This window comes from Myotis brandtii, unplaced genomic scaffold, assembly GCF_000412655.1.
Source record: "Myotis brandtii unplaced genomic scaffold, ASM41265v1 scaffold123, whole genome shotgun sequence".
Classification (NCBI taxonomy): Eukaryota; Metazoa; Chordata; class Mammalia; order Chiroptera; family Vespertilionidae; genus Myotis; species Myotis brandtii.
Genome location: NW_005354291.1, coordinates 7,509,282 through 7,519,806, shown reverse-complemented (window position 1 = coordinate 7,519,806; position 10,525 = coordinate 7,509,282).

Genomic DNA, 10,525 nt, shown 5'->3' with positions numbered 1-10,525 from the left:
GGAGAGAGAGAGAGAGAGAGAGAGAGAGAGAGAGAAACATCCATTGGCTGCCTCCTGCATGCCCCCCACTGGGAACTGAGCCAGAAACTCAGACTTGTGCCCTGTTTGAGAATTGAACCGTCAACCTCCTGGTGCATGGTATGACGCTCAACCAACTGAGCCACACTGGCTGGTCATCTTTCTTGTTTTTTTATGTTTTTTTTTAATCTTTTTAAAATGTATATGTGGCTCACATTTATTGAATATTTAATATTAGAAATGTTTGGGTCTTTATTTAGAAGTTTGATGATGATTTTGTTATCAGAAATATACCATAGGAATCTAAACTTTGACTATATCAGTCTAGGGTAAAATTGGTGTTGTGATATGTACTTTCCATTATAGTTGCAGTTCCGTCAAACCCATCTGTGGCATTAAGTGAGGACTTACTGTATACATGAACCATAACTGGAAATGAAATGGCAATGGCATAAACTCGAACAAAGTAGATTTTATACATGTGGAGTGTTATGTGTGATTACTCATCTACTATGTAGTAAACAGGCTTCAGTACTCAGCAGCTACTAGGAAGGATTTCATACCTAACTAACCCTTGAGTTTCCTTCCACAGGGGAAAGGCTTGATCTTGAGAAGGTTGGAAGCACAGTTTTGAGATCCCTTGGTAGTTTCTTTTCTGGGAGGAAAACTTGGGAGAAACAGATGTTTTTCTCATCATTTTTCGTATCAGCTCTTTGTTGGGAACACAAAGAGCGTGGGATGCTTTTCTTTTAAAAAATTATCTTTATTGTTGAAACTATTACATTTGACCCCCTTTTTTCTCCATTGACCCCCTCCACCAGGCGCCACCCCCCAGGCCTTCAGAGCGTGCGATCCTTTCCAACCCCAGCATCCTTCTTGCCCTGGCTCCTGGGCTCTGGCAGTGAGAGCTCCCAGGACAGCAAGCTTATTGGAAGTTTAACTCTTCAACAGGTTCTCAGGTTGTTTCCCTGCTGAATTCCAGTTCTCTCTTTTTCCGCTTCCCATTATTTGAAAGGCGTAACTAAAAGTCATGTTTACTCCTTTTAGCCTCAATTTTTTTTCCTTCCTTTGTCTTTAGTACATAAATGGAATAGACTCAGTCTTATTTTTCAAATTATGACTTCCTGCCCCAAAATGTGTTTGGCCCTCAAATGTTTTCTTTACTGAAATATAAATATAGTAGTCCCCCTCCTATCCACGGAACATATGTATTGCCTCAAAACCCCTATTGGATGCCTGAGACCTCACATGCTACCCAAGTCTATGAATACTAGTTTTTTTTTCTATATATACATACTTATGATAAAGTTTATACATTAAGCACATTAAGAGATTAACAACACTAATGAACAATAGATTAATAAAATAGAGCAATGACCATAATATACTGTAATAAAAGTTATGTGAACTTGGTCATTCTCTCCCAGAATACCTCACAGTAATTGTGCCTTATTTGTAGTAAATGGCTTGGTGTCACTTGGTTCAGGGGATTCCTTACTGAAGTATTCGTATAGCTATGACTTCTGGGATTGCTGTCTATTGGACCACGTTTACTGTTATGTCTTCCACCCGCAAATTTAAAGCTCTGTGGGGTGGAACGGGATGACTTAAGATTTTACCACACTACTCAGAACAGTGTGCAATTTAAAAATTATGAATTGTTTATTTCTAAAAAGTTTTATTTAATATTTTCAGACCATGATTATTCATTTATTAAAATTAAAAAAAAATATTTAGTTGTGTCAATTGTCCCTCGGCCTTGGACATTAAGCACAAGTTAAGTTTTTATATGATCCCTCATCCAGCTTTTTCTCAAGATTTAAAAACCTGCCCGGCTGGCTTGGCTCAGTTGTTGAGCATCTACCTTGATGGTTCAGTTCCAGTTAAGACACACGCCCAGGTTGCAGGCTCAATCCCCAGTGTGGGGCATACAGGAGGCAGCCAATCAATGATTCTCTCTCATCATTGATGTTTCTACCTCTCTCTCCCTTGCCCTCCCTCTCTGAAATCAACACAAAAATATATTAAAAAAAGAATTAAAAACCTAAATTTTTAGAAAAATGTCTCTTTCCTTTTATTTTTAGCGTAGAAGCCTTAGCATTGAAGAATTCTGAGGTTGTTGGGGAGAAGGTTTGGAAGGTGACATACAGAGAATAGCTTTGCGAGGTTGAGCAAATGAGCAGAAATTAATCACTTTTATTAAAGAAAAACCTGTATTACCTAGCTTAGCAGTCCTTACCTAATCTAGACTGTTCCTACCATTTCCTCATTGTGCTATATGTATGTCAAGATATTAGTTACTTTAGTTATTCAGATAGATTGAAAAGTATACAAGTGTTGTTGTTTTTTTTTAAAAAAAACTCAGTGTATTTTTAAAAAAATGTTTTTATTGGTTTTAAGGAGAAAGAAGGGAGACCTCCACTGGTGATCTAGCCTGCAACCCAGGCATGTGCCCTGACCAGGAATCCAATCAGCGAACTCTTGGTTCATGGGTTGATGCTCAACCACTGAGCCACACCACCTGGGCACTATACAAGCTTGTGAATCAGAGATATATAGGTTTCAGTTTATCAATTAATGGTTATGTGACCTTACCCAAATCAATGAACTGCTCTCTACCTCAGTTTTCCGATCTGTAAAATGAGACCATTATAACTGACTCTCTTTGTAAATAGCAAATGAAATTAAGTGTTCACATTAAATGAAAAATAATGGAAATTAACGTTTGTAAAGATTAACATAGAATTAAATGAGATGTTTGTAAATATTAAATGAAAATATACCTATAGTGTCTGGCACATGAAATGTGATTTATAAGAAACACTTAGCTTATTTTTTTTTTAAAAAACTTTGATTTTTTTTGAAGTGTTTAGTTTCTTTCATTCTATACCATATTGAGAAAGGATTTGAAATGGCTTTATTTCATTAGATCAACTGGACAGAGTAAGAAAAGAAAGAATCTCCTCCAGAAGATGAGGTTTTGAAATAAGTAGTGGCAAAGCAATCCAACTTCTTGTCTGTCTGATTCATTTCTTAAAAATTAGATGAATGACAGACAATATTTGCTATCTTTTAAAAAAATCTTCTACTCTGAGAAATGTAATCTGTGTACACTAGCAAAAAAATTTAAAAAATGGCTGATGGATTGCAGAGGTTCAATAAAAATTGTGGGGTGGGGTGCAATAGATTGAAAAGAATTTCAAGTATTTTTTTTCCCTCCAATTGTGACCCATGAGACTAGTTCAGAGGGATCCTGGGATAGTCTCCCTCATCATCTACTGGTCTGGGGAAGTCATTTAACCTCAGAGGACCCTAGTGTAAAAGGAGGCTATGATACCTTACCTACCTGGAGATGGGAAGCTGATTCACGTAAAATCTTGATGTCCCTTTGAGTTCTGGTATTTACTTGTAGGAACTGAAGAAAATGTGAACTTTTTCTCTGAGCACTTATATTACTTAATATTATAAGTACATTTAATGTGAATAGCCTTAGAATTTTTGGGACACATCCCAAAGAATTTCTTTCTCTATACAATCCCTCTTAAAGGCTGAATGAATCCAGTATTTTTTTCTCTCTCCAAGTTGTAACCCATGAGACGTCAGAACACCAGTACTATAGTTTCTGCTTCTTTTAGTGACCTATTAACTTTTATTAGTCTTTAAAAACCAACAGCAGGGTTTTTGAGGTCAATTAAATAGGATGGAAGAGAAAATTTAAGAAGTAGACATCAGTTTGGATAAAAAGTCAGCAGACATGAAGCTTTTGTTTTGAAAAGATGGCTCAGCATGGAAGGACAGTTCTCATTGTGATCATTATAGGCATGTTTCACAATATATGTACCTATACACCTCCTACTTAATAAACCTAGATTGTGGTCTAGCTTAACACAAAAAGTCACCTGTGCTTAAATAATCCTCAAAGTCCTTTCCAATTCTGAATTCTAGTGGTTGTATTACACTCAATAGGGTGCAGTCTTTGGGAAGATCTAAAGTCATTCCATCTGAACTGTCAAGTGATTTCAAAGCCATCATGGAGAAATACCATTGACACCACCCAGGTCGTGCCTTAAGATGAAGAGCATGAAAATATCCAAGCAGCTGCAGAGAGGCCATCTGTCCTGAGACTCTAGTGGACATTCCTGTACTGGGTGGAGAATGGTTCTTGATGGGCTTGACGATCTTTTGCATCTCCTGACATTTTCAAATTCCTTCATCTCGAATAAATGCATCTTTAGAGCAAATGTAGCCCTGCATTTCCCCAGAAAGTTAGGGTGGACTTCATTGAGATAAGGGGCAAAAGAATGTCCTTTTATGCACTAGTCTGAGCAGCATTCCATGTGGATAGACACTTGACAGATACCCTTGCTACTGTGCTTCTCTTTCTTTATGGAATCGTTTTGAACTCGGTTGGAGTCAGGTTAGAATGTCACTGCCTTGTCCTGCTTTAGAGATCTGTAGGCGGGCTTAAATACAGTCAGCATCCTCAAATAGCTAGTTCAAGTAAATTAAATGCCCTCTACTACTGAGGAAATGTATGGGTTGTAGATGTTGAAATAAACTGGGTTAAAAATATTGATTACACAAGAGATGCTCACTGAGAGAGGCACGCATCCTTGCTCTCCCAACAATTTCTCACTGGTAAATGGTATCTCTGAAGAGATGTCCACATTCCTGGTATAGGCATGTAGACAGCTGAGTCACAGCTGCTGAAATGGGACTGGGCCTCCTCCCCTTCTCCAAGGAAGAAACAGGGAGAAAGAAGTGAAATAGAACTAGTGCCAGTAGCTCACTTAACATTCACTGGCTTGAGAAGTGTATGAAATTCTTGGGCCAAGAGGGAGCCATTACTTGACTACACGGGAGTGTTTGGAACATGAAATCTGCTTTTCCCAAGGGAACTCTTGTAGTTGGCCATACTTTGCACAAAAATGTATCTTCTTTCTCCAGAGATCTTTTCTAGTTTGTAGGAAAACCAGTGGTATCTGGCTTATGGTTTGCGGCTGCTTGTTTAGTCTACATTTTTGACCTGGTAATACCTCACTTTCCTGTTGGCTTTCTCCTCAAGTTTGATGCTACTCTTTCCTTTGAAGTGCTTAGTTTCATCCAATTAAAAACGGTTTAGAAATACCAGATTTGCTTGGATTTAGATCCTGGGTTGGTACCTTTGCCAGCAAGGTGACTTTGAATAAATCTCTTAAGTTGAGGTAAAAAGTTTACCTTTAGTTTCTTCATCTAAAAAAAATGGACATAATAATAGTACCCATAGGTTCATGTTGTTGTGAAGATTAAATGAATTACTTCACATGAAGGTTAATGAGAATATATGTGATTTTAAAAATGAAAAATAAAAACAACTAATGTTTATTTAGTATATACTGGGCCTTATGAATAGTTTTAAATATTTTTTTTGTATCTTAAAAATAACTGTTGGATATGGCCAATTTAGCTCAGTGGTTGTAGACCAGGAGGTCATGTTTCTATTCCCAGTCAGGGCACATGCCTGGGTTTCTGGCTTGGTCGCCTAGTAGGGGGGCGTGCAGGAGGCAGCCAATCAATGATTCTCTCCCTTCCTTCCTCCCTCCCTCCTCCTTCCACTCTGAAATCAATAAAAACATTTAAAAAAGAACGGTTGGCTTTACACTTTGTATTCTAATCAAATAGTTTCATTAATCTCCTTTGAGATCCACAAAGCCTTCCTAAGTATTGTTTGTGAATTCTAATGCATCTAAAGATTGTAATCGCAAAACTGCATACCAAATCGCGCATTGTGTATTTTGTAGTTACTTGACGCTGTCAACGTGTAGAGAATAGGTTTGATCATAGGCTCGAAATAAATTGCTCTCGATTCAGAGCTGAAATTATTATTATTTTTTAAACCTCCTTTCTCTGTATGAAAATACATGTTTATATATTCTGGTGCATAATGTATACAGTACTGTTGACTGGTTTAGATCTGACTTTTCTCCATGGTAACATCGAGATTTGAAAAAAAAATACTGTATGTCTGGCATTCTGGGTTCTTGGAAAGATTTACTTTGTATCTTAAATGTTTAAGAGGAGGAGTGTGTTCATTTGGCTTTCTTGGGAGTCTTTGGTTGTTATTGTGATTATAAATTTAAGGCTGGGAAAAAGAGTTTTACCACTGAAAGCTCAGCCAAGTTAGTGTTGGGCAGGAAGTCAACTCTCCTGCCTTCAATTACTTACCCTGCATTTCTCTTCCCCTGTGATTCTAGACTAGTGTTTTATACTACTATAAATTTTATTCTTTGACTCAGAATTCTCACTTCACCTTTGGAGGTGTAATTAATGCCATTGAGTCAGATTCAATCACCTTTCACTCATTGAACATTTGTGGTCTTTAAAGAAATCATAGGTATTCCTTTTTAAGACTACATTTTGTAGACATTGCTGCAAGCTGATGCAGGGCCACATGACTGTCACTAACTTTTAATCACTTTTAATGTTTTGGTAGAAATAATTTTTCTCAAAAACATCACCATATTATTGCTAATATCTCCACAGCAAAAATAAGTCTTTGTCTATTTTACAGGATGCTTTGAATATATGAAAAGCAAATCCTTATATGAAACATAGTCAGTGCTGTTTGGAGATTACTGAGGGGTGGGTTGTGGGTAGACTACAGAATCTTTTTTTTTTTTATATTTTATTGATTTTTTACAGAGAGGAAGGGAGAGAGATAGAGAGTTAGAAACATCGATGAGAGAGAAACATCGATCAGCTGCCTCCTGCACATCTCCCACTGGGGATGGGCCCGCAACCCAGGTACATGCCCTTGACTGGAATCGAACCTGGGACCTTTCAGTCCGCAGGCCGACGCTCTATCCACTGAGCCAAACCCGTTTCGGCAACAGAATCTTAAAAAAGGATGATTTTGATCTTATGAGGATATTTGCTTGTAGATGTGATCACAGCAGGGAGAAGGTTCCTAACCTTACACATTTCCTTTTAGATGTGGGATTCCTTAACAGGTTGGAGTTAAAAACCTATTGAACAAGAATCTAAGTGCCTCTTTTTTATCTAAAATCCTTCTGTGTATTCACAGGCAGTTCTTCAAGGGAGACAAGTTTACACAATTCATGGTAACATGAGTGGTCTACCTGTTATACCTGTATTCTGCTGCTTAGATTGAGTAGGTCACAAACCTCAACTATCATGTCCATCTAGGTCTCACCTTAGAGGTCTCTATATCCCCGTCCTTGACCCCTTTGGACTCTTTAAGCTCTTAGTTTTAATCTTGAGCACAGCTCCCCCGTTTCTCTCCCCAATTATCTTCAGTCCATTTTCCAGCAGAGGCTTTCATTCCTCCGGGTCTCTACCTCCTATTTTCTCTAACCCAGTATCCTTTCTTCCTGACACTATCCACTCTGTAAAGTAACTTGTTCTGAAAGAATCTTAATCAACTACAACTACTTGGAATATCAGCTGATTACTTGCTCTGTACCATAATTTTCATGTCTTGGTTTCTTCATCTCTGCTTCCTCTATTCTATTCATTATCTTGATCTAAGTAAGCTCTTTGTGAACATCCAAACTGTAGACTAAAATTAAACACAAAATTGAGAGATAAGAGGGACTTGAAGTTGGAAGATATTTTCCTATTTCTCCTAATAAGTTCAACATGTGATTGCACTGGTTGATTGAATTGTAATCCATCTATTAAAAATTCTATTTCTAGGAATAGATTTTTCTTTCACTAATATCAGTTATTAGAAAAAATGTATTATTAAATAATGTTATGAGCAGTAGCTGCATAGTCACATCATGACCATGGAAATATATTCAAGCATTTCATATGGAAATGTGTATATGTATACTAGTACATTCTCTGACAAAGTTATAAATGCATCCTTTGCAGATGAAGTAGCATCAGAAATGTTTTTGACATGTTTGGTTCTCTGTTATGCCTTTGCATTCTGGTTGTACCTTCAGATGAGGCCTGAAGTTACTGAAGTGACAAGTGAAAAGGAGCTAAGCTATGGTATTTTATGTCAGTAGAGTACTAGGAAGTTATGCTCAAAGTCATTCTTTAGATAACTTTGTTTTTGGATGACTTACAATGGTATTGGTGTAATTAATCTTATCTTGAATGGTTTATTAAAATGTTACTTCTCATAAGTAGTTTCCTTTGTTTATTTTCTCAATCTGCTGAAATACCTCCTTGAAAGAATTAGTGGCTGGGGAAGGATACTTTGATGTCATTGATCTCCTATGACACATTCCTCCCTCCATTTGTGCACTTGATTCAACATTTCTTTACCTTTATAATATCTGTGGACCTTTGTTATTGTCTCAACATTTGCCAAATAATTGCTAGATTCTACCTCACCCCTTAAAATATGTGTTGTTTTCATCTTCCCTAATCGGTTAGGTTCTCCATGTGAGTTAACTATTATAACCAGCAGTCATTAACCCAACATTTGTGATTGTTTTGAAAGCAATTTTGCTATAAGTGCCCTTCAAGCTTGAAAAGATAGTCCTATTGTCTTTGGGTGTCATTGAAAAGACCTACAATAATTTGTTTTTGTTTTATTGAAGGGTTGGTAGCCCTAGCTTGTATTTATAGGACTCAGGAATGCAAATATGTTAACATTTATGTAGGGTAGAATTCCAGAAGTGTAATTGCTGGATGAAAAGGCAAGTGTATTAAAACTTTGATAAATAAAACCAGATTGCTCTCCGAAAAAGAAAGTGGCAGTTTCTCTCCTATTGTCATCCCACCTATGATCAACACTGGATATTAATCCTTCTAAGTTTTGCAAGTGATATAGACAAAACCCCTCACTTTTGTTGCAATTTGCTTTTACTTAAATAGCTGGGATGACAGATTTTTCTTAGGATTATTGGGGCGTTAATTAGGACAATTTGTTTTTTACTAATTATTTGCCAGGATGGCCTTGTCAGCGCCACATGGTAATAATGTCTTTTATTTTATCTATTTTTAGAGATTTGAAAGTTCCAAAATCTAAGCTACGCTTGAGGTGAGAAGGCAGGAAAGCTGTCTTACTGCACAGCAGATACCAGACTTCAAACGCTAACTCATACTGCTACTGCTTTTCATCTATTATTCAAACCTTATTTGTCAGCTTCTCACCCCTCATATTTGAAATTAAAAATTTCCAGGTTTGCCCTAGCCAGTTTGGCTCAATGGATAGAGTGTCAACCTGAGGACTGAAGGATTCTGGGTTTGATTCTGGTCAAGGGTACGTACCTCGGCTGCAGGCTTAATCTTAGGCCCCAGGTCAGGGCATGTGCTGGAGGCAACCAATTGATGTGTCTCCCTCATATCCATGTTTCTCTCTCCTCTTCTCTTCCGCACTCTAAAAAAATCAATTAAAAGATATCTTTGGGAGTGGATAAAAAAAAAAATCCAGGTTTTTATATTTCATTCTGAAGAAATTTGTTTGCTTTTATCAGTAAACTGTACAGCTTGATAGATATAAAGTTGGTCATTATGCTTTGCAGTGGTTCTCAACCTTCCTAATGCCGCGACCCTTTAATACAGTTCCTCATGTTGTGGTGACCCCCAAACATAAAATTATTTTCGTTGCTACTTCATAACTGTAATTTTGCTACTGCTATGAATCATAATGTAAATATCTGATATGCAGGATGTATTTAGGTGACCCCTGTGAAAGGGTCATTCGACCCCCAACGGGTCGCGACCCACAGGTTGAGAACCGCTGCTTTAGAGCAAGAACTGGAGAGGATATGAAAATAAGACTGTTAAATACATGGCTTATCATGCTTCAGCTCAATCATCGATATTTGATGAGACAAAGATATTTCAAGTCTTTATATAGTTTTATACCTACTATTCTTGGGAACCATGAGCCCCTGATCTGTGTGGAGTTTGCAGCAAGGAAACAATAACTTTTGCATGAATTTCTAGCATATAACTGAATTTGTAATCATATAGCTTTATCTTTTTACAAAGGCCTAGGTATGTTGGGGTATTGTTGTAAGCTTATTTTCCCTTTTCTAATTCTTCAAATTATTGGTTATATTACTTTAAAAATCCCATGTAAATATAAAACAATAATAAGACTCACCTAGATGTTTTCTTAACTAAAATCCTAACTTAATGATGACTTAAATACAGAGCACTTAGATTTAATATCATTGGATATTGTGGTAGTAGGTAGAAGTAGAGATGGAAATGAAGCCAAATTGGTGTGTGTGTGTGTGTGTGTGTGTGTGTGTGTTTGTGTTTTGTTTTTTTCTGTTGGGTTAGAGATGAGAAAATAAACATACAGTCAGACCTGAATCTTGGTGAGGCCCCATTTAAAACCTTATTCACCAGTTCCCTCAATTAGGACTCTCCATTAGGTCAGAATGGCCATTGACTTACATGTCATTTAAATGTCATTGTATAGCACTGATTTTCGTTGCTTGAGAAATCTTTATTTTATGTGGCAGTTCCACTAAATGGTAAACATATATGTACTCTCTAGAGCAGCCGTGGGCAAACTATGGCCCGCGGGCCTGAT